Source organism: Phodopus roborovskii, unplaced genomic scaffold, assembly GCF_943737965.1.
Source record: "Phodopus roborovskii unplaced genomic scaffold, PHOROB, whole genome shotgun sequence".
NCBI classification, from domain to species: domain Eukaryota; kingdom Metazoa; phylum Chordata; class Mammalia; order Rodentia; family Cricetidae; genus Phodopus; species Phodopus roborovskii.
In genome coordinates, this window is record NW_026126480.1 from 54,257,899 (window position 1) to 54,282,789 (window position 24,891).

The window sequence follows — 24,891 nt, forward strand, 5'->3', positions numbered from 1 at the left end:
GACACTTGTTTCAAGATAAAAAGGGCTGAAGAATGTAGTTCAGTGGGAGAATACTTGCCTACTACGAACGAATGATGTCCCAGAACAGTGGGAGAGTACTTGCCTAGTACGAACGAATGATGTCCCAGGACTAATCCCCAACTTGTGAGACACAGGGGAATGGGTATCAGAAAGCCTTCCCTTACTTCTAGTTCTCTTTGCCAACAAACATCATTTCAGGCGCTCCACACCCCTTCCGCTTTTGGTTTTCCACTGTAGGTCAAGATTTCTCCCTTCTCTGAAGTCTGCAGTATTCCTACGCCCTCAAGCTCTCATTTAATTCTACCTTGTGCTAATGGACAGAGGCTGTATCTTCCTCTTACTTGGATTCTCCCAACTTCTAACACAATGATGTGAAAGTAAATGGGTAATGTGTAGTTTAATTAAAACTATCTGATATAAAATTACTAAGGAAGAAAAAATATGTTTCACCCCACTAAACATAAAACCCATGTTTTCATCCAACAGCTTCTTAATTGGACAACACTAGCTCAGATTTAAGGGCACTAAATTACTCCTTTCTAAACAGTGTCACAAATGCAGAATATTTTTTCCCTTTGTTGCTGGATGAGCTGGGCACATAGCCAAGTCTTTTTCTAATTAGGTCCTATGGTTAATTCCTTAATCTGCTAGCTAGCATTTCCTTGCCAAAAAGTGTGTGTGGGGGGGAGAAGACAGGGTCTAGCAATTTAGACTAAACTAGATTTGAAATCGTCCCACCTCTCCAGGTGTGGTGGTGGTGCATGACTTTAATCCCAGCAGGCAAACAGTTTAGGTAGGCCTTCTACAGTTAAGAAATTGCAGGTTAGCAAGGGTTACAAAGTGAGACCTTGTTTCAAAATAAACTAGCTCTCTCTGTTTCTAGTTTTTTGTTTTGTTTTGTTTTGTTTTGTTTTTGAAACAAGATTTTTCTGTGTAGCCCTGGCTGTCCTGGAACTGGTGCTGTAGACCAGGCTGTCCTGGAATTAAAGACATGCATGCCACCACCGCCCAACACCACCAGCTTTTTCTAGTCTAGATACTCCCCCCATTTCCACATAAATTTTAGAAAAAAACATGCCAATTTATTTTTGTGTGTTCATGTTGATGGATGTGCAAGTACTCCTGTATGTGTCCAAAGTGTCAGTTTTTTTTGTTTTGTTTTTTTTAGGTTTTGTTTTGTGTTCTTTTTTGTTTTGTTTTTGAGACAGGTTTCTCTGTGTAGTAGTCCTGGCTGTCCTGGAATTCACTTTGTAGATCAGGCTGACCTTGAACTCACTGAGACCCGCCACATGGCTGGACTGATTTGTTTTATGTTGCTATAACTGAGTATCACAGACTGGGTGATTTATAGCATTAGAAGTATACTTACCTTGGATGAATTTTGATAAATAATGTAGTTTCCACTTAATACACCAACATTGCCCAGCAAGTGTCAGGTTTTTTGTTTGCTTGTTTGTTTGTTGTTTTTGACTGTTTGTGTTTAAACTTTCTGAGCTGAGCAGTTTAGGAATATAGCTTGATCAATTTGAAAAGACACCAGGAAACTGCGGGTCAAGAAGTATGGCTCTAATTTCTTAGATATAGCCACTTTCCAATTAATTAGAACCAAAGGTCCATCTAATCCAGTTACATCTTTTTTGGCTAATCATCATCATCACCTTTGTTTCCTTCTCTATTCTAGCTTGGTTGAGACAGGGTCTCACTATCCTCAGTTGGCCTAGAATTTGCAACCCCCAGCCTTAGCTTCCTAGGAGCTGAGATTTCAGGTGCGTACTACCGAACTCAGCTTCTAGGTGGGTTTTTGCATCTTTCATAGTATATATAAGGTACAAAAGGTGTATAATGGCAATATGAGCCATTCTATAACAGAAAAAGCTGTGTCTGATTGAAGGGATGAACAAGATTTTGTTTGCTTGTTTGTCTTTTGTTTTGTTTTTCGAGACAGGGTTTCTCTGTGGCTTTGGAGGCTGTCCTGGAACTGGCTCTTGTAGATCAGGCTGATTTCTAACTCACAGAGATCCGCCTGCCTCTGCTCCTGAGTGCTGGGACTAAAGGCATATGCCACTATCGCCCGGCCATAAATTAGTTTTTCAAAAGGAATTTTTCTCCCAATCCCCCCCTCAACTGGTTGATATATATGTATATCCACCCTCCCCTACCCCGCCCGTCCTCTCTGTACTTGGAATGAATTTTAACAGTCAATCAGGAATTTGGGCAGTTTAGACTGAGATGTTGGACTTCTGCAATTCCCTTGCTTCCAGGATTTGCCCCTCACTGTTCCTGTCTGGCTTCTTTTCTCTACACTTCTCTACTGAAGTTTCCCACCATCAATTCATTCTATTTTAATTAGCCATCATGGGATGGGGGCATATACTAGCAAAACCCCCATAAACTTGCAACTCTTAGTCCTTCCAGTTCTATGGAGCGTTTCCAGATGCTTTTAGCAATTTCTTTTGCTGTGAGATTTTGTTGATGTCTTCTCAATGTCATCTGAGGGAGTCTGAGCAACCATTTCGTTCCATCTTCCTAAGTAGAATCTTTATCTAATTTACTGAAAGCAATTTATAATTTTTTAAAGTTTCTTTTATAAAAATTTATTTTTGATAAAACACACACACACACACACACACACACACACACACACACACACACACACACACACACAGAGACATATCAAGAAGCCCGAGATTCATTTTCCTGTTTTAAAAAAATGTTGCTCAATCCCAGCATTCGGGAGGCAGAGGCAGGCGGATCTTTGTGAGTTCGAAACCAGCCTGGTCTACTAGTTCCCAGGACAGCCTCCAAAGCCACAGAGAAACCCTGTCTCGAAAAACAAAACCAAAGACAAACAAGCAAACAAAATCTTGTTCATCCCTTCAATCAGACACAGCTTTTTCTGTTATAGAATGGCTCATATTGCCATTATACACCTTTTGTACCTTATATATACTATGAAAGATGCAAAAACCCACCTGGCTTGCTCTTCTCATTCAGCCAAATAGGAATTATTGTTACTGTCTGTCTTTTCACTCTCTGATAAAAACCCAACCAGAGAAAAGTCTGAATAGTCCGTTATCAATAAAAGGCAAAGTTCAGTAATTCCTGTCTTTAAGCACTCACAAAATTAACAACATTATTTCAATATGTTGCTGTGCCAGCGCTGTAAGTTTGCAATAAAGCATTTGTGCCATATAACTGGCACTAAAGCAATTGTGATACTGTTCATAAAACCTCAGAAACTGCTTCCTTTCCCCCTTAATAAAGCAAATGGCTTCCAAAACTGAGTATACACCATAGCAGACTAAATTTCCCTTCTGTTTCTTTTCATGGCTTAGTGGTCCAACAAGGTAAGCATGTGAAAAGGAAAGAACAACCACTAAACAAAAGAGGGCTCAGAAGCAACTGGGCCCTCTTAGTGAAGCACACACAGGGCGCCTACTAAAAAAACAACTCTGTACTCTTTGTGTTCAGGGCCACCAATAGCTTCAAAAGTGATGGACAGGAAAGCTCTACCCGAGAAAGGTGAAATACCCTGGAGAATGACTTTTCCAGACAGGGAGAAGTCTTGAGTAACCCAAAGTCTTTTGAAGCCAATAGTCCATTACAAGTAGAGTTAACTGATAAAAGTCAGATCGATGACAAGAAGGGAATCCAATTACAAGCCTCTACAACCTAACACAGCTCCAGGGCAGAGGGCCACTTTTCATTAACAGTACCAACTGACTGCAGTTTTTAAAAGCTGCCTCAGGATGACAGCCTCTTTTCCTGTCCTTCTTGGAGAGACTGATCCAGATTTATCTGAGAAGCACATATTACAGCAGCAGCAGATGCAGGTCCAGCTTTGGTTTGATGGATTTTGTTTTCTCAGCAATAGCATGGTAAGATATAAACATCACTGATGGATACCTCTTCCCCCACCATGGGTAAAGAAGGCTAAGACATAAGGGGGCAGGGTGTAAGACCTTGGGCATGGTTTAAGAACCACTCCAAGCATCCAGAGCTGACTGAGGCAGAAATAGTGTTACATCGAAGTCAGTTTGATTCCCTTCTGCTTTTAGGGAAACCAGTCCCCTTTGACTTAAACTAACATTAACAGCCCTGAATCAATAAAAACATTTATCCTTTTCTTTTAAAAAATAAAATGCTGTTTCTTTCTACTACTTGTCTTCTTGCGGCACTAGGAATGGAACAAGGCAAGTACGCTACCACTGAGCTACATCCCAGCCCTTAAGATGGTGATTCTTGGGGCTGAAGAAATGGTTCAGCAGGTAAGAACACTTGCTGCTCTTGCAGAAGATCTGGAGTTTGGTTTCCAGGACCCATGTCAGGTGGCTCATAATTGCATATAACTCCAGGTTCAGGAGATCCACCATTTGAACATGGTGTACATATGTGCTTGTGCATACATGGATTGACACACACAGAGACAAAGAGAGAGACAGAAACGTAACGAAACAGCTCTACAACACTGTGGATTATGTATTCAAGAATACATTAAACCAAATGCAAAAAAAAAAAAAAAAAAACCCACAAAAAAAAACAAACAAACAAACAAAAAAACAAAAAAAAAAAAAAAAAAAAACCAACCACCCAGACTGAACATGCACAGACATTTCCCCCTAAACAGTATGACTATTTATTTAACATTTACATTGTATTCTAATAGAAATAAATATGCCTCTTCTGAGAAATCGCTCCAAACACTTAGAGATGAAGGAAAGTCCTCTAAATGCCCAAATAATAGCTGGCCGTGAACCTAAGATTTTACTAGCATATATACTTTAGGCTTATGCATTCTACAAACACTGTCATCCTTTGAGCAATTTAAACAGAGACTGGAGATTTCAAGTGTGGGTACTTAGACAAATAGATTTACACAGATATTATCACAATTATTTCTTAAATACACTACTGTTGTTCTTTATCCAATAGCTCTTACTCAGGGTCATTTTTGTCTACCTGGCAGAATTATTTTTTCCTGGAAAGAACTGTGGTGGAATAATCTTTTTGTACACTGTGTATACGTGTCACTCTGACTAGTTTAATAAAAACCTGAACAGACAATAGCTAGGCAGGACTTTTAGGGTAGAGAGGAAGCTGGGAGAAAAGAAGTGAGTCATCAGCCAGACACAGAGGAAGCAGGGCAGCAGCATGGGCAGTTCAGAGTAAAGGTAATAAAGCCACAAGGGAGAAAGTAAATTAGTAGAAATGCATTAATTTAAGTTATAAGAGCTTGTTAGAAAAAAGCCTAAGCTATTGACCGAGCTTTCTTAATAAATAAAAAGTCTCCCTGTGTTATTTGGAAGCTGACAGGCAGTACAGAAAAAGTTTGACTACAAATGGCACCCAATGTGGGGCCACGTATTTCCACATAAGACCCAAGAAAGCTTTAAAAAGGGTTCCAAATACACAAAAACAGAGCCAAATGTGGCTTCCTAGTTCTGCAGTTTCTCACACAGAACCATGGTACAAAAATGTCTCCTATTGCTGCCTGTGAGCTTGACCCGCCAGAGTGCCATGAACTAAGCTGCATGCCAGTTTAAGGATTTGCTCATATAGACAGAAAAAGTTACAGATACACAGTAAATCAAGTTCCGACAGGGAAAAAAAAAAAAAACAACCCAAAAACCTCTAAACAGGTTGCAGTGTGTTTAACAATGTGGGTAGGCTTAAGGGGAATGGGGGAGGACAAAGGATATAGACAGCCATAAAAAATAATAGTTTAAAACAATAAAGTCTTTAAAGAGAGAATTAAAAAAAGAGTAAGCCATGTAGAGATGGGAAAATACAGGATCCTGTAAGTTGTGGTGTTGTCTCTGAATTCTTTGATTGCTGATAAGCAACCATAACTGCTGGGAAACATGAGACTGCAAAAGGGACTGATGAAATAAATCAGATTAGAAACTCTAAGAGTGCCTTAACTTTAAAATGGAACTGAAAAAATATATTGCTTTGGAGAAGAGATTATGCTTTTGTTTCCAAAGAAAATAAAAGGCTATGGATTTGCTCAAGATTGATAGAGATCAGATTTGACTGGGGAAGGACCCTCTCCCCCCGAAAATTCTGGCTACCGACATAAAGAAATAAACCTAGAAAAACTACAAGACAGAGCAAGGGAACCAGATACCAATGAAAATGGATGGCCCAGATGATCCAGCCTCTCAGAGTGCCTGTTACAGTTTTCCCAGAGTTCTACATCCCACTTCACAGACTATTCTAGCCAGGACTGGAATTTTTTCAGCCCCCCCCCAATGCCAACGCCCCCAGACAACAGGAAACAGCCTAGAGAATACAATGCCCATATTCCAAATGGTGGGGTGGGTGGTTTTGGTCATTGGGTGGGCTATGGATGCTTGTCCTTGTTAAGGGGGTTGGTTACAAATTGTTATTGGTAATGGTCAGAAAAAAAAAAATGAAGAAAGGGGATTAGATTCAAGGATCTCTTTCTGAAAAGAAAAAGGGGAGATATAGTAAAAAAATGAGATTAATAGGGAGGATTGCTGAGTCTACTTTTCAACAACCACTAGTTTCAAATGTTTTACACTGGTATAGATTTTTGTATATTGAATACAAATTTAAGATTATTTTTGTTAGAACATACTGTACATACATTTCTACTCTTGTTTAAGGTATTGTACCTATGCATCTCATTTAACAATGTAATGTAAATTTCTAGACCATGGAAGTTATTATTACAAACTATTTAGGATAATAAAAAAAAATGCATGTTAGTAGTAGTAACCTATAACAATCAAACTTGTAGTCATGTTAGGTATGTTTTCAAGGTCAAACAGATATATTTTACATAAATGGGCTTCACACACTTCAAAGACCTACAGAACATGGCATTTACAATGTTTTGTTAACATACAGCTTTTCTTGACAATGAGATGTCTGCTCCGGGCACCACTAATTTACTTCAGAGAAGATGATGGACATCAAAAAAACTCTATATAGAGTTTGCTTTCAATGTAGCAAAACTAGACATTTAGGCAAGAAACTGTTCTTGTCTTGACTGCTGACATACTAGTATGTTGTACAAACTACACAAGCAGGACACAAAGGATAAAAAACTATTGAATTTTCCATGAGAGGCATGGCAGTCCTTCAAAATTCCTGCTTCATAGAAGAGTCTGCTAGATAGTCTAGGCCTGTAGGCCAAAGACTGGATGCCCCAACATTGCAGAGAGAGGAACATTGGGTGACTGTCCAGGCAGCCAGATGTCTATCATTTCTATAGGTTTGGAAGTGACTTACATTGTATTTCCTGTTTACTCAGGTATTATCCTTCTGAGGTCTTTGAGTTGAAGTCTAAGTAGTTATAGTTGCAGTTTTCCTTAGTTATGATAGAAGGTAAATTAGGTACAGAGCTTTGAACTCACCAAAATAGACCTAATAATGAAGTATTTTCTCCAAATATGCCAAATACAAATGGACTAGACATTGTAATTCTTATCTGATAATTGTTTTTATTGTTTATAGTTTTATTATGTGGGAATGTGGAATAATCATTTTGTATACTGTGAAGATGTGTCACTCGCATTGATTTATTAAAAAGCTGGATGGTCAATAGCTAGGCAGGATTTCCAGGCACAGAGGACACTGGAAGATGATGGAAGGAGACACAACAGAAGCAGGAAAGCAGGATAGACAGTAAATACATAAGGTAAATGAACCTTGGGGCAGCACATAAATTAGTAAAAATTGGTTAACTTAAGTTATAAAAGCTAGCTAAAAACAAGCCTAAGCTATTGGCCAAGCTTTCATAATAAATAAAAAGTGTGTGGTTATTTGGGAGCTGGCAGGCAGGGCAGAAAAAGTTCAACTACAAGAACACAGGGGAGTTTTAATGGCAGACCCTGTGCTGCTTGCTCCCTTTGAGCTGCCCATTAGAGGTGTAAGTCTTTAGAGAAGGGCCTAATGACTAGTTGTAAGTCAGGGCTGTCTTCTTTGTTATGGGAATAGAGCCTAATAGCTGGTGAATCCTGGTGAATAAACATTTACATTCTAGAACCCTAAATTTTGTTTATCTCTAAGACTTGGTTAGCATACTACTTATCTTTGGGGTATTATGGAAACAGTACTCCTTAAGCTGAATTCCATTGTGTAACTTAATTCCACACAACTAAGTAAATCTATTAGTAAATGCTTTATAACATCAGCTTTATTGCTTAAGAGTTCCTTCTCACATCAATATTAGGTCTTAAGGTAATATAGAGATGATTTAAAGTTCTATGAAGATGGCTCAGTCATTAACAGTGCTTGCTACTCTTCCAGAGGCCTCAAGTTCTATTCCCTGCACCTTATCAGGTGGCTCATAACTACCTATATACTCCAGTTTCAGGGATTGTGACACACACTTCTTGCCTCTGTGAGCACATACATGGCATACACACATATCTAGACACAGATAAACACAGATAAAAAATAAATCCTCAAAAAAAATTTATGTGTGAGTTATTCCCAAGATGGTGGACCTACTGGGCTCCATCCTGAGCTCCATGTAGAAGCCACCCAGCCTTGGTGACCAGGAGAGTCGGCGCAAGGCCCGAGAGCAGGCTGCCCGCCTGAAGAAACTACAAGAGCAAGACAAACAACAAAAAGTGGAGTTCCATAAAAGGATGGAGAAAGAGGTGTCTGATTTCATCCAGGACAGTAGACAGATCAAGAAAAAGTTCCAGCCTATGAACAAGATAGAGAGGAGCATACTACATGATGTGGTAGAAGTGGCAGGCCTCACATCCTTCTCCTTTGGAGAAGATGATGACTGTCGCTATATCATGATCTTCAGAAAGGAGTTTGCACCCTCAGATAAAGAGCTGGACTCCTACTGTCATGGAGAGGAGCGGGACCCCCAGAAGGCTGAGGAGAAACGGAAGCTAAAGGAGCTGGCTCAGAAACAGGAGGGGGCAGCACAGCAGGGACCCGTGGTGGTGAGGCCTGACAGTGACTACAAGGACAAGTACAGCCACCTTATTGGCAAAGGAGCAGCCAAAGATGCAGCCCACATGCTACAGGCCAACAAGACCTATGGCTGTGGGCCCGTGGCCAACAAGCAGGACACTTGCTCCATAGAAGAGGCCATGAATAAGATCCGGAGCCAAGAAACATCTGCGGCAAAAAGGGGAAGAGTTGCCAACTACCTCCTAGGCTTTGCACCCAACTCCCTATGTCCTCCAACAAGGCAGGGGCATGGAGGAACAAGGCTGCTGCTATCTGACCCATCCTGGAGCCCCACCTATAAACTCTGAGGTCCTACCAGCTGTCACTCAGGCTGGAAGAGAAGCAGGTGTTTATCACTGCTACAACTTGGATGTATGGTTGTGTGTGTGTGTGTGTGTGTTAAGAATGCAAATGTGTGGATGGGTATTTAATCTGTATTATTCTCTATTATCCTTGGAACTTTCTTCCCCATGGGGCTGGGGTTACTTTACACTGAATAAACACTGTTATTTTTTTTAATGTGCTGGCCATGGTGGTACATGCCTTTAATCCTAGTACATGGGAGGCAGAGGCAGGCAGATCTCCAAGTTCAAGGCCAGTCTGGTCTACAGAGTTTCAATACAGCCAGTGCAACACAGAGAAACCTACCTCAAACAATTTATTTTATACACACAAGTGTTTGCCTGCATGTACATGTGTACACCATGTATATCAGCGCCTGAGAAAGCCAGAAGAGAGCATCAGATCCCCTGGAACTACAGGGGATGTTTGTAAGCTACCATGTGGGTTCTGGGAGTCAAACTTAGGTCTTGTGGAAGAACTGCCAGTATTGTTAACCACAGAGTCACCTCTTTAGCCCTAAAAGAAAAAATCTTTAAAGAAATAAGAGTAGGTTCTGGAGAGCACACAGTATGCCAATATTAATGTTTTAAAAGGTTAAGAGAAACACAAAAAAGATAATCATATATAAATGTATTCATATTATATAATACAGAAAAGTATCTGGAATGTCAGTCGTGAAACAGATACAATGCATCATAATTTAGCAAGTAGGAGCGGAGGAGCTAAGAACTGGCAGGCATTATGCTGATGGTGCTATTCATTGTGGCTTTTTCTACCTTTTGATTTTCAGTTCATGTACATGTATTGCTTCCTCCCAGGTTTTTAGAAACAAACTACAACTATCCTATATGGGGAGCATTCCCTTCAGCAGAGCACAGTGGTGTCAGATCTAGACTATCTATGATTGGGAGCCTAACACAGGCTCAGCAGTGAGGTGGCATTTCCTTGTCTGCTAAAACATACCTAAGAACTTCTCCAAATAATCTCTAGGAAAAAGTCCTTGAATATAGGTGAGTCCAAACTCCCCTTGTCTCTGTAGGGTACAGTTGTGGATTCCAAGTCTCAGCTTGTCAGAAATGTAGAAGCCAGGGCATCCACAGCCCTGCTAAATCTGAATCTTAAGAAGTTGCAGGGAGATTTTTTTAAAAATCATTTATTTATTTTACATCCCAGCCGAAACCTCCCTCCCAATCCTCCCCTTCCAGTCCCTCTCCTCCATTCCCCCCTCACCCCTTTAATCTCTCTAGTTAGGAACAAGCCTAAGCTAAGGCTGAGTTTTATAATTAATAGTAAGTTTCCATATTTGAGGGCTATCAGGTCTGATGAGAAAGTATTATTACATGTCAGGATCTCATTGTATAGTCCTGGATATCCTAAAATTCACTATGTAGACCAGGATGGCCTCAAACTCAGAGATCTACCTGTCTTTGCCTCCTAAGTGTTGGGGTTAAAGGCATGTGCCAACATGCCAGGCTCACTTTTACTACTTAAAATAGCTGAATCTTGAATAAAAAAAAAAAAAACAATAACAAAAATCTCACTACCGATCATGGGTACCCAGGTGAAGATTCAAGCCAGTTTTCCTCTGTGGAATACCACCTGGGTAATCAGTGTGGACACCAGGGCTCAGTCACTAACACCTCAAACAACCCACAGAATTGAAAAGGAAATGGTATATGCTGGTATTTACAGGTTGTAAAAAGCTGGTTTCACAATGGGGCTGAGAGCCCTTGTAGAGGACCCTCAGCAGCCCTGTCAGGTGGTTCACAGCTACCTGTGACTCCAGTTCTAGGGGATCCAATACCATCTCCTGACCTTTGTGGGCATTCACACACATGACACACAAACACACATGAATAAAATAAATTTGATAAAAAGCTGGGCACTTATACACATATGACACACAAGCGCACATGAATAAAAATAAAATAAATTTGATAAAAATCTAAGAACTAGTCCTATAAAGAATTGACTTCAAGTGGCATGGCCATCGTACCCTGCCAATCTTTTTGTCACTTTATGTCAATAGCCTAGATAAGGACAACAACCTGTAGGTGGCACAAGAGGCAACTCTAACTGCAAGAAGCTAGTCAGGTCATTTGCTGTCTAGATGGCAGGATGAACACTTAACTAGAAAGCATATAAGAAGTTACACATTAAGGCTAACTTCATCAATACTGAAGTTGTAAGATGTGTGATGGTTTGCTTGTCAGTTGTAAAATAGTGAAATAAATAAATAAGACAATCATAAAGACAATTAAAACAGGGATTTTTTTTTTTTTTTTTCTTTTAATACAGGAGGGTCTCACTATATAAGCTGCTGGCATAGTACTCTTTATGTAGACCAGAGTCACCTTGAATTCATGAAGATCCATATGCTTCTGTCAATTAAAATTGATAGATTTTGCTGGGCATTGGTGGTGCACGCCTTTAATCCTAGCACTCGTGAGGCAGAAGCAGGCAGATCTCTGTGAGTTCGAGGACAGCCTGGTCTACAGAGATAGTTCCAAAACAATACAGAAAAACCCTGTCTTGAAAAACAAAAAACAGGAGCTGAAGAGATAGCTCAGTATTTAAGAGCGCTGGCTATTCTTGCAGAGGACCCAGGTTCATTTCCCAGCACCTACATGGAAGTTCACAACCATCCATAACTCCAGTTACAAGGGATCCAATGCCTTCTGGCCTCTGGACAGACATACATGCAGGCAAAAATACCCATAAAATAAAAATAAACATTTAGCTGGGTGGTAGTGGTGCACCTCTGTAATCCCAGTACTCGGAAGGCAGAGGCAGGTGGATCTCTGTGAGTTCAAGGCCAGCCTGGTCTACAACACTATGGAGAAACCCTGTCTCAAAAAAAAAAAAAAAAAAAAAAAAAAAAAAAATCACACCAAACAAACGAAAAAAAAATTGATAAATTTTACTAAGTTAAAAAAAAAAATTGTGTGGTAAACACTAAACAAATCCAAAGACAAATACTAGCTGGAAATTTGTACTTCAAATTCAATACTTCAGGCAGGCTATTTTTCAAAAATTCTCCCAAGTAAAGAAAAACAGTTACAGGCAAGAGAAAAATCTGAACCAACTATAGCTGGAAGACACCAATAAGGATGAAATGGCCTGATGGCTGAAGAGCAGAACACCCAAGCCATTTGCTGCTACAAATGGTTGAATCAGGATTGGTGGTGGAAATTTCCATGAATTAAAACTCCAGATTTAAACAAAATTTTCTAAAAATGAGGGCAGTCCATAAGTGGAACAGGTGTCCTTAAAAAGTAACAGTTTGAAATCTGGGCATGGTGGCAAATGCCTGTAACCCCAGAACTTGAGAGATAGAGGCAGGCAGGTCTCTGTGAGTTCCAGGCCAGACCGATCAATACAGCAATTTCCAGGACATCCAGGATTACACAGTGGGACCCTGTCTCAGAGAAAGGGTGGGGGATTAGGGAGGGATGGAGGGAGAAAAATGGATTGGGCTGGAGAGAAGGCTTAGTGGTTAAGAGCATTTGCAGCAGACCCAGGTTCAATGCCCATCTACTACATGGTAGTTCACAACCATTCTAACTCCAGTTTCAAGGAATCTGATGCTCTCTTCTGATCTCCACAGGCACCAGAGCACACACATGGCATAAACACATACGGGCAGGCAAAATGCTCATCATACACATAAAACAAGTCTGAGGAAAAAAGATTAAAAAAATAAAGGATTTGTGTTCAGTTGAAGCATTTTTACTAAGGCTCAAAAGTCAACTTCTAGGGTAGTTCTGAAAGGAAAGGTTACATTAAATGGGAAATTACAAGATCACTGAGATTGCTTCAAATTCTAAAAATAATGCAATTCTATTCCAAAGACTGCACCAACTCTGGAAAAGTAGTAAGAATGAAGTCAAATCATGACAGGTAACCACACATCCAGAAAGACCATAAGTCAAGATACTTATCATGATTACTTTTCTTTTTCAGTCATGGTCATGCTTTGTTACTCAGGCTGACCTTGTACTCGGTCTTCCTGACAAGCTTCCCAAGAGCTGGAATTACAGTGTGTGTTGCCATGCCCCACTTCTCCCTCTCCTCTAAGGTACAGTTCTGACTTCACATGATCTATAGTGTTCTCTGGAAGGGAAAGGAAGAGGATACAAAGATTTAGAGAATCATGACTACTGTACTCAATGTTTGGGACTCTGTGTCATTCATTCACTCTAAGCCCTTTGGTTATAAAAGACTCCATTCACCGTTTTTGCAGAACAGTGAATTAGGATGGAGGGTTGGTTAATTAAGTATTGGGTCTCAGGTGTAAAAGCCCTGTAACTCATGGGAAAGGCTTATATATGGATGCCACTTTCATTACAGTTGAAAGCACAGACAAATAGTATCAGAACTCAACTTACAAATGGATATACTATACAAGATTAATTTTTAAGTCAGTTGGGTGAAATTTGAATAAATAGAAAAAGAATGGATAGTCTCCACTGACTCACCAACTCCCCCATCACACATGATAGGTGATGGTCAACATTCTTTCAAAGTAGAAAATACTGATGGAAGTTAGATCACCTATTAGGAAGTAAACTTTTAAATGACTATTTTGGAAATTCACTTATTGGAGTCAGATCTTCTATAGCCCAGACTGGCCTGGAACTCACTATATTCCTAAGGATGACCTTGAATTTACTTTAGATATTTTCGCTCTCTAACCTTCTAAGAACTAGGGTTACAGGTATGTGCCACCAAGGCCAACCTGTACAGTTGTTTTATTTAGGTTGAACTCTAAAGCTTAAGAAAAAGCAAATTTAGCAGGTATGTTGGATAGTTTTATGTTAACTTGACACAAGCTAAAGTCATCTGAGAGGAGGGAGCCTCAATAGAGAAAATGCCTCCATAAGATTGAGCTGTAGGCAAGCCTGTAGGGCCTTTTCATAATTAGTGACTTGTGGGGACAGAATCCAGCCCTGCCATGGTGCTTCATCACTGCAACAGAAAACCTAACTAAGACAGCTGGGAAATGTTCAAGGTTAACAGCTGCAATAATTCTAGGGTGAACACTCTACATATCCAAAAACTCTAGGCTGGCAACACCAACTCTTACTGTGTCATCTAAATTCCCCCATTCCCTTTCTCCTGGAAATGAACATGCTTCCAAAAGTATAATGGGGGGGAAAAAAAAAAAAAAGAAGGAAGGTAGGAAGGAAGGAAAGGAGGATCTTGAGTTCAAGGCCAGCCTGTATGTACTACATTCTGACACCTTATTCAGCCTGTATGTACTACATTCTGACACCTTATTCAAAATCATCAATGGCTGAGATTGTGCTGGCTTAGCCTGCACAAGACCATGACTGGATCTGCAGCAATACACTGCAGAAGGGATGGGAGGCATTTTGAAGGAAAGGGTAAGAGGAAATGAGAAGCCAAAATAGGAGGTAAGAAGGTAAGCAGGTACTGTTCAGGATATACTGAAAGAAAGTAAGGGGTGGGAAGGAAAGCAAGCTCCAGGAAAGGTAGTGACAAAAGGATATTGACAACACAAGCAAGGTTCCACACTGGCCACTGGAGGCACAGTGAGCCAGGATAACCAAGGCCTAGGAGACGCGATGTGCCCCCCCCCCAAAAATTATATAAAACCTATATACTTATATTTATAAAAAAAGATAATTCTACCTTGGAAATATGATGCTAAACTACTATAAGCCATTAGAAATGCTTCAATGGCCACAATAATGAAAGAAAATATACCACAAACAAACATGCACAGCTAGTTATTTTCCATTTGTCCCTTCATTTCCTTATCCAATTCAGAAATGACAATGACAAATAGTGTGTCATCTGGTATCAAGAATAAAGAAAGTGCCAGGTGGTGGTGGCACATGCCCTGAACTTAGGAGGCAGAGACAGATGGATCTCTGTGAGTTCTAGGCCAGGCCAGCCTGTTTTACAAAGCAAGTTCCAGGACAGCTAGGGCTATTGCACAGAGAACCCCCACCCCCACTCAATAAAAAAGACACACACACACACACACACACACACACACACACACACACACACACACACACACACACACACACGAATAAAGAAAGCACAGGGAAGACAAAAGACATTTCATTTTGGCGTTCCTACTATTGAAACTCGTCAAGTGATAAGGATGATCCTGGGCAGCAGCACACAGTAAAACTGTGACTCCCTACAGGGACTTCAGGTTAAGGCACAGAGAAACTCAGAATTATGACAGCTTGATAAGCACCCCAGGAGTAAATAGGATTATGGCTATGTTAAAGGTGGCTATTTATGTATCTGAGAACTCAGAATAAAAATGGAAGACATTAAATTACGTTAAAATGGAGGGTCATTACATATCTTTTGAATATCACATTTAAGCTGGACAAGCGCCCATCTCCCTTACTGGCCCAGGTTTGTCTTGAGATTTAATTATTTACTTATTTATTTTTATCTTATGTATATGAATGTTTTGTCTGCATGAATGTCTGTATACCACATGTGTGCCTGGTGCCCACAGAGGCCAGAAAAGAACATCAGGTCCCCAGGAACTGGAGTTACAGATGGTTTTGAACTACCATGTGAATGCTAGAAATTGAACTTGGGTTCTTTGGAAGAGCAGCCAGAAATTTAAACACTGAACCATCCAATCTGTCCAGCTCCCCACTCCTACCCACCCCCAACCTTTAAATAAATAGTTTTGGAATGAGAAAGGAACTCTAAAAGTTCTATATAACAAAAAGCTCTGCTGAACTTTTAAGCCTACAGAGTTAATACATGGGAGTACAGCTGTCCCTGTAGAAGTCACTCTAGATGGTCTTCTGGTGCAGATCTGCCAGCAAAAATCCCTCTATAACATCTCTTGACCTTTGTTACTTTATGAACTACAAACATTATGGGCTGTTAGAAAGATCATAGCTAAGTGTCAAACAATAAATAGTAATACCTCTAGCAGCCACTAGTCAGTCAAAGAGAGGATGGAGAAGGCCTAGAGACTAGAAGAAAGAGAAGAAATGCAGAAAAATTACTACAAAGGACAAAAACTGGTTTAGTCATATAACTCTACTTAGGTTCTCCACTGTCACTAACTGATACTGAAGTTGCTCTTCACCTGCTCCCTAAATAGAGTTACAATTGTTATGACTTGTACAATTTCATTAATGCTGGCTTTAATTTTATATAACAGAACCAAACTATAAATAGATTCAAATTTGGAAATACTAATTTTACAGAGCTGGGAGATGGTTCAGTGATTAAGAGTACTTGCTGCTCTTGCAGAGGACCCAGGAGATTCTCAATACTCACATAGTGGTTAACAACCACTTGTTACTACAGTTGCTGGGGATCTGATGCGAGGGCATTAGGTACACATGTGATACATAGACATTGCGGTGGCTTAAAAGAGAATGACCCCAAAGGTTTGTGTATTGATTGTTTGGTCCCTAGTTGGTGGAACTGTTTGGGAAATATGACAAGGTATTTCACTGGGGACATGCTTTGAGGTTTCCAAAGACCACATCATTCCAGTTAGCCCTCTCTGCATCCACTCCCCACTCTCTTCCTACTTAAAGGACGTAAACTCTCAACTACTGATCCTGAGCCATGTCTGCCTGCCGCCATGCTCCCTACCATGATGGCTATGACTCATCCTCTAAAACTGTATGTCTCCAACAAACTTTTGTATAAACTGTTGTGGTTATGGCACTTTAGTCACAGCAGTAGAAAAGTAACTAAGACAAGACATATATGCAGGTAAAGTAACCATACACATAAAATAATCTAAAAAACGTTTTAAAAAATACTGATTTTAAGCAGGGCTTGGTGGCACATGCCTTTAATTCCAACACTCAGGAAGCAGAGGTAGGTGGATCTCTGTGAGTTCAAGGCCAGCCTGGTCTACAAAGTGAGTTCTAGGACAGCCAAAGCTGTTACACAGAAAAATCCTGTCTCAAAAAACAAACAAACAAATAACAAAAGTACTGATTTTACTTTGAGATACCTGGTGTTTAAGAGTCAGCCCTGAAAGCTGGGTGGTGGTGGTGCATCTCTGTGAGTTCATAGCCGGCAGGTGAATATCCATGAGTTCATGGACAGCCTAGTCTACAGAGTGAGTTCTATGACAGCCATGGGTACCCACAGAGAAATCCTGTCTCGGGGAAAAAAAGTCAGCCCTGACAGCCAGATGTGGTGGTGTACACCTTTACTCCCAGCACCCAGGAAGCAGATGCAGGCAGATCCCTAAGGCTAGTCTGGGCTACAGAGAAAATATCAGTACATCCAGGGTAACACAGAGAAACCCTGTTTCAAAAACAAAATAAAACAAACAAACAAACAAAGTCATCCCTGAGTAGGCAATTTGTTTTCAGAATGTCCAAAAGCACAACCTCACGCTACTAGAATGTCTGCTATGTTTGAGAGCTCTTTCTAAGTTACTTCATCTGTTCTTGATAGAACACCAATAGGGTATGTGTTATTTCTGTCCTAAAAAATGAGGGGACGATGATACTCGTCTCCTAGAAAAGTGTCTTAGGGTTTTATTGCTGGAATCAGGCACCATGACCATGGCAACTCTTACAAAGGAAAACATTTAACTGGGGCTGGCTTACAGTTCAAAGGTTTAGTCTATTATCATCATGGGGGGAGGCATGGTGGCATGCAGACAGATATAGAGAGGTAGCTGAGAATTCTACATCTGGATTGGCAGGCAGCAGGAAGAGAGTGAGCACTGTGCCTGGCTTGAGCATTTGAAACTTCAAAGCCCCCGCCCCAAAACATACTTCCTTCATCAAGGCCACATCTTGTAATAGTGCTACTCTCTTGTGACCAAACATTCAAATCTATGGGCCCATGGTGGGGGAGGGGGCATTCTTTTTGTCTGTTTGGTTTTGTGAGGCTTTCTGTTGTTGTTTTGGTGGGTTTGTTTGTTTGTTTGAGACAGGGTTTCTCTGTGTAGCCTAGCTGTCCTGAAACTCACTCTATAGACCAGGCTGGATTTAAACTCAGATATCCACCTGCCTCTGTCCCCGACCCTCAGTGCTGGTAGTAAAGGCATGTACCACCACTGCAGTTTTTTGGAGGGGCATTCTTATTCAAACCACCACAGAAAGATAAGTCACTGTCCTAAAGCCTCAAAAATAAATGGAAGAACTAGAATCAGGCCTAAATGTTCTGATATTTCAGCTACCATTCTCTCATTTAAAAACAATGTGATTCTTCTGGAAGTATATGAGTCATCTAGGACTGCCTGATGGGGGGTGTCCTGTATGCTGTGACTATGTTTCTCTTATTGGCCGATAAACAAAGCTCTTTCAGCCAAGGACAGGTAGGAAATCCAAACAGAGATAGAGAAAGATAGTAGAAGAAGTCATGGAGATGTCATGTAGCTGTCAAGGAAGCAAGAGGTCTGAGCATTGCTGGTAAGCCAAGACCACGTGGAGATACATAGATTAATAGAAATGGGTTAGTAATTAAGAGAGCTAGCTAATAAGAAGACTGAGCAATATGCCAAACATTTTATAATTAATAATAAGCCTCTGTGTGTCTATTTGGGACTAAATGGCTGTAGGACTGGGCAGGACAGAAACTTATGTCTATAACTGCCCTTGTTGCAGGATGTTATCTCTGAAGTCCATTCATTCACTGGGAATATAGCTACTAATTGCCACCTTATGCTGCCACAGATACTAACATAATGGTCCTACTCTCACAGCTGGCAAGAGGTGATGATGGATATATATATCAATCCATCCATCCCAGACTGGTATTATACTCATAATCCTCCTGAGTTGGGCACTATGCCCAACTTTAAATGCACCCATTTAAACAAGGAGTGCAGTAAGTTCCCACCCTATACGACAAGGCCACCTTCCTCTCCTGCTACAGTAAACAACTGACTCTACCTTCTGTCAAGATAGCTTATTTATTTTTAAATTAGGTGTGGTTAAATACACCTTTAATCCCAGCACTAGGGAGACAGAGGATCTCTGTGAGTTGAAGACCAAACAAAGCTACAAAGAGGCTGTTTCAAAACAACAAAACAAAAGTAATACTCGCTATTAACAACTAAGCCATCTCTCCAGACTGAAATTTTAATGTTTTACAGCTGTTGGTATTCAGGCATCCGTACTGACCTGTCCTTGGGGTTCTGACAGGAAAAGTCTTCAGCTGTAGCCACTAAGAGTACCACCTGTGTGCATTCACTCTACTTTTCCTTTTAAAAGGGCCCTGCCCACCTCCTCTCTCTCTCTGTCTCTGTCTCTGTCTCTCTCTGCCTCTCTGCCTCTTTCTTGGTCTCTCCTCCCTATCCTCTTCTGCTGCTCCTTTCCCCAAAGGCTGGTCTCCTCTCTCCTCCCCACTTTTCAAACTATTCACTTTCCTTCAATAAAAAAAAAAAAAAAAAAAAAAAAAAAAAAAAACCTCCACCCAAATTCTGTCACATGGTGTCTTTCTCTCTTTCAGGGCTTTTAAAAATTACAACAGCCTTCTAAATTATGTGTGTGTATGTTTATTTATTTATTTGTGCATTCATGTGCTTGCACACATACCCACAGCAAGTTTGTGGAGGTCAGAAACAACTTGTGGGAATCATGTTTCTTTCTGCCATGTGGGTTCAAGGGACTGAACTCAGTTCATTAACACTTGGCTTCAACAATTAAAAAAAAAAAAGGGGGGGGCAGGCAGTAGTGGTGAATGCTTCTGACTCCAGTACTCAGGTACAGGACAGCCAAGGCTACAAAGAGAAACTCTCTCACAACCAAAACAAACAAAAAACCTGATTTATTATATGAGTGGTCTACATGCAGTTATGTGTATAATGTGCATGCAGTGACCACAGAAGTCAGAAAAGGGATCCCTTTGTATTTTGCTGCTCTAGTCATTATATTACACCTGTCACTTATATAAAGTTATACACAGAATACATGTTGACATGTTCATCTTTATGCTTAAAATAGTTCTCCAGTTGTATTTTTCTTCATTGAGAAAGGAAAAGTCTTACACTTCTGTTCAACCCATCCCACAACAGCCCCACACACAGCTAACACCAAATGAACAAGAATGGTGGGTGCAATTCCCTACTGGCCTTGCTCTATCCATGAATCAGCTGGTCCTCTTTTATTAATTCTTCATCAGAGTCACCAAATGGAACATATGGGAACCAGAAGAAACATGAACAAGCCAGGCATGGTGGCCCATATCTTTAATCCCAGGACTCGGGAGGCAGAGGCAGGGGATCTCTGAGTTTGGGGCCAGCCAGGTGTACAGAGTGAGTTCCAGGGCTGCACAGAGAAACCCTGTCTCGGAAGAAAACAAAGTGAGTAGTGGGAGACTGTGCTGAGACCCTGAAAATACTGGCCAGCCAAGAAACCTGTTGAGCAAAGTGTGTCTCTGCTTCAATGCCTTTGTCCTCCTTTCTGGGAAGTCTGTGGGAAGAAAGGAGAGAGGGGAGACAGGAGAACAAGGAAAGAGAACCAGTCACCTTCACTTACAGACAGGACTCACAACCAGATATGGTGGCCATCTTGTTCTCTTTACTAAGACAAATTTCTGCCTGACAAGAGTCAAGCAATTACCAGTTAAGGAACACACTCAAATGTAGGATGGGGAAGGAGAGAAAAGCAGTTTACATCCCAAGCTCATCACAGGCCAGCTAATAGGAAAGGCAGACACTGGCATGCAGAGGAAGTCAAGCCACCAGCACAACACATCAAGCCTCTCTCCCTCCCTACGTGTGAAGCTTTGCACACCTGCAGTTCTAGGTTGCACTAAGAGAAACACCCTGAGATGCCAGCTATGCACCATTTATTTCTGTGCTTGGCTGGTTCTTTGCTGCCTCCAAAAATAAAAGTTAGAAACTGATATTTATTATGCCAATTACCACTATATGATAAACATAAACTCCAGAAGCTCTGGTAGGCTTTACTTACTTACAAGGAAGGAACACAATTCTGGATGGAGAGGATACAGCTCACTGATCCACACCCCATCCTAGACAAGCACAGATTAAAATAAGAATTCTCAAAATTCCCAATGGTGTCCAAAGTATTTAAAATTGCTAGGTCAAAGATTCCTTTTTGCAGCAGTCAACCACAAAGGATTTCAGTGTTACATACAGAGGAAATGATGGCAAGAAACTCTAAATATGGACAAACCAGTAATTTAAATCCTTTTCTGAGTGGCTGATGCTCTCTTATCAGATCCTAAGTCAGACTCTGGTAAATGAAACCAAGACCCAGGCTTCTGGTTCCACTGGGATTTTCTTGTCTGAGGATAGCCTGTCCACCAGTTGAGAATCTCTCCTGACCAACACAGATGTGTTTCACAGCAAGGAAATACCAGAATACTAGAAGTCAAGGGCAAAGCTAAGCCCCCAAACAAAGCTGTTTCTCTTGAGTCTTGGAGTGCTCTCCAGCAAACCCTCCTTTGTCTCTAGCTAGCAGGAACTATGTACAACTATGAGATCCCAACTGATCTAAATCAGAAAACAGGGCTAGAAACTAGCACATTCGGGGAACCACCGCAGCAAACACTTGAGAAGCATGTACTTAGGATGCTTGGCTGGTTCAAGCTGGAAAATTTTCTTCAATGAGTTGGCTATCTAAACTACCCTAGTTTTTAACTTAATTTTGGCCTCATAAGAACAGTCACTCACTGGTGGCTTTGGTTGGTTTTTTTGTTTGTTTTGGTTTTTGTAGTATTTTATTACAGGGTGACCTCAAACTCATGAACTTCCTGCCTTAGCTTCCCAAGCGCTGGGTTATAAGCATGAGCTACCATGCTCAGCAAATTTTATTTTGGTTAGTATAAGATATAAAAGGGTGCTAGGTGCTAGGTGTGGTGGCACATGTCTTTAATACAGCACTTGGGAAGCAGAAGCAGATAGATCTCTATGAGTTAATGGACTTAATAGTAAGTTTCCCCCCAAATACAAATGGGGTTGAAGAGAGGCTTAGTGATTAACAGCATGTACTTCTCAAGGACCTGAGTTTGATTCCCAGCATCCATATTGGACAGCTTACAACTGTCTGTTAAGTCCAGTTCCAAGCTAACCAATGTCTCTGGTCTCCTCAGATACGTGCAAGCACATACCCACACAAAATATAAGAACTAAAAATTTTAAAACTTTAAAGACACAAATAGTAATTCTATTTGAATTTGTGACTAATATGTGCTTTCACACACTTTTAATTATCTAATACAATCTAGCTCTCTGACCCTAAAAAAATCATTGTGAATCCATAATGTCCTTAAAACAGCATAAAATTACTTCTAGGATCCACTCCTTTAGGTATGTTTAAGAGATAAGTCTCATGAAGCCTAAGCTGGCCTTGAAGTTACTATACAGCCAAAGATGACACTGAACTGACACGGGATGTCCTTCTATATGCTGCAAATATGTGTTGCTTTTATTGGGTGGTGAATAAAGCTTCTTTGGCCCATGACAAGGCAGAGTATAGCTAAGTGGGAAACCCAAGCAGAGACTGGGAGAAGGAAAGTGAAGTCGAGCCAGATGACATCCGGCCACCCAAGGAACAACATGCCAGAGCAACACTGGTAAGCCACAAGCTACATGGTGACACACAGGTTAATAGAAATAGGTTAATTTAAAAGAAAGAGCTAGCCAGTAATAAGCTTAAATCATTGGCCAAATAATTATAATTAATATTAAGCTTCTGAGTGATAATTTTATAAGTAGCTGTGGAACTGGGGAGGACACAGAGAAACTCCAGCTTCACTGAACCTGACGTGATTACATTATGTGCAGCAACTCACTGGAGCTTTCTTACTTATTTGGCTTATGCAATGGGACTAAGTCTCTTAACCATCAATTTAACGGATCAAATATAAATCAAATATTAGACTTTTTACATAGCAATTGATGCTAAAATAGAATTTTGATTGCAGTATGACTTGGAGTAATTAAATGATGTTGCAATTAAAGATGATTTGACCTGTACACCAATAAAGGAACTTCCAGAGGCATCACCATCTCTGACTTCAAGCTCAGTTACAGTAATGACAACAGCTTGGTATTGGCACAAAACAAACAGGTGGACCAATGGAATTGAATCAAAGACCCTGGTATTAATCCACATACTTATGAATACCTGATTTTTGACAAAGAAGCTAATATTATACAATGGTAAGAAAGCATCTTCAACAATTGGTGCTGGCATAACTGGATGCTGACATGTAGAAGAATGCAAATAGAGTCATATCTATTCCCATGTACAAAACCTAAGTCCAAATGGATCAAAGACCTCAACATAAATCCAGCCACACTGAATCTCTTAGAAGAGAAAGTGGGAAGTACCCTAGAATGCATTGGCACAGGAGACTACCTCCTAAATAAAACATCAGTAGCTCAGACACTGAGAGCAACACTTAATAAATGGGACCTCCTGAAACTGAGAAGCTTCTGTAAGGCACAGTTAACAAGAGAAAATAGCAACCTAAAGAATGGGAAAAGATCTTCAATCCCACATCTGACATAGGGCTGATCTTCAAAATATACAAAAAACAAAACAAAATAAAACAAAACTCAAGAAACTAGACGCAAAAACACCCAATAATCCAATTAAAAAATGGGCTACATATCTAATAAAGAATTCTCAACAGAGGAATCTCAAATGGGCGATGGACACTTAAGGAAATACTTAGCATCCTTAGCCATCATGGAAAAACAAATCAAAACAACTCTGAGATACTATCTTACACCTGTCAGAATGGGTCAAAAACACTAATGAAAGCTTATGTTGGAGAGGATGTGGAATAAGGGGAACAGTCCTCCATTGCTGGTGGGAGGGTTAACTTGTACAGCCACTTTGAAAATCAATCTGGCAGTTTCCTGGAAAACTGGGAATCTACCTCAAGACCCAGCAATACCACTCGTGGGCATAGATCCAAAGGATGCACACTCATACCACAAAGACATATGCTCAACTATGTTCACAGCAGCTGGAAACCAACCTAGATGCCCCTCAACCAAAGAATGGATAAAGAAAATGTAGATGAAAGCTTCTGTCCTGCCAGGTCCCGCCACCCTCCAGCCCCAAATAAGCAAATAGAGACATATTAATTACTAAACCTTTGGCCAATGGTGTAGGCTTCTTATTGGCTAGCTCTGTCTTAATTATTAACCCATTTCTATTCATCTATGTATTGCCATGAGGCTGTGGCTTACCCATAATCCGGCATGTTACTCCTTCAGCAGCATGGTGTCTCTCTCCCAGCCTTTCTCTGCCTTCCTCTCCTCAGACTTCTCCTGGTCTGGTAGCCCTGCGTGGCTACTGACCAATCAGTGTTTTATTCATCAGCCAATAAGAGAAACATATATACAGAAGGACACCCCCCCCATCATCTCCTCATTTCTGTCTAAATAAAAAGGTTTTAACTTTAACATAGTAAAATTATATATAACAAAATAGCTATCAAGCAAGAACTATAGCTAACAATTTTTAGTTCACCAACATTTGGCAAAATTTATAGAAAATATCCTATCATCTATCCTATCATTTTATGAGTCTACAGTTTTATGTGTAACTTATCAGTTATCATAACTAAGGAAAACTATAACCATAATTATCTGTCCTCAACTCC

At 40.5% G+C, this 24,891-nt stretch overlaps 1 protein-coding gene and 1 pseudogene across 1 annotated transcript in view; one reads left to right on the forward strand and one right to left on the reverse strand.

Annotated features, from left to right (window-relative positions):
- Positions 1 to 24,891, reverse strand: part of Pacs1 (phosphofurin acidic cluster sorting protein 1) — a 122,028-nt gene that overhangs the window by 49,344 nt on the left and 47,793 nt on the right.
- Positions 8,490 to 9,353, forward strand: LOC127228686 (sperm-associated antigen 7-like; annotated as a pseudogene).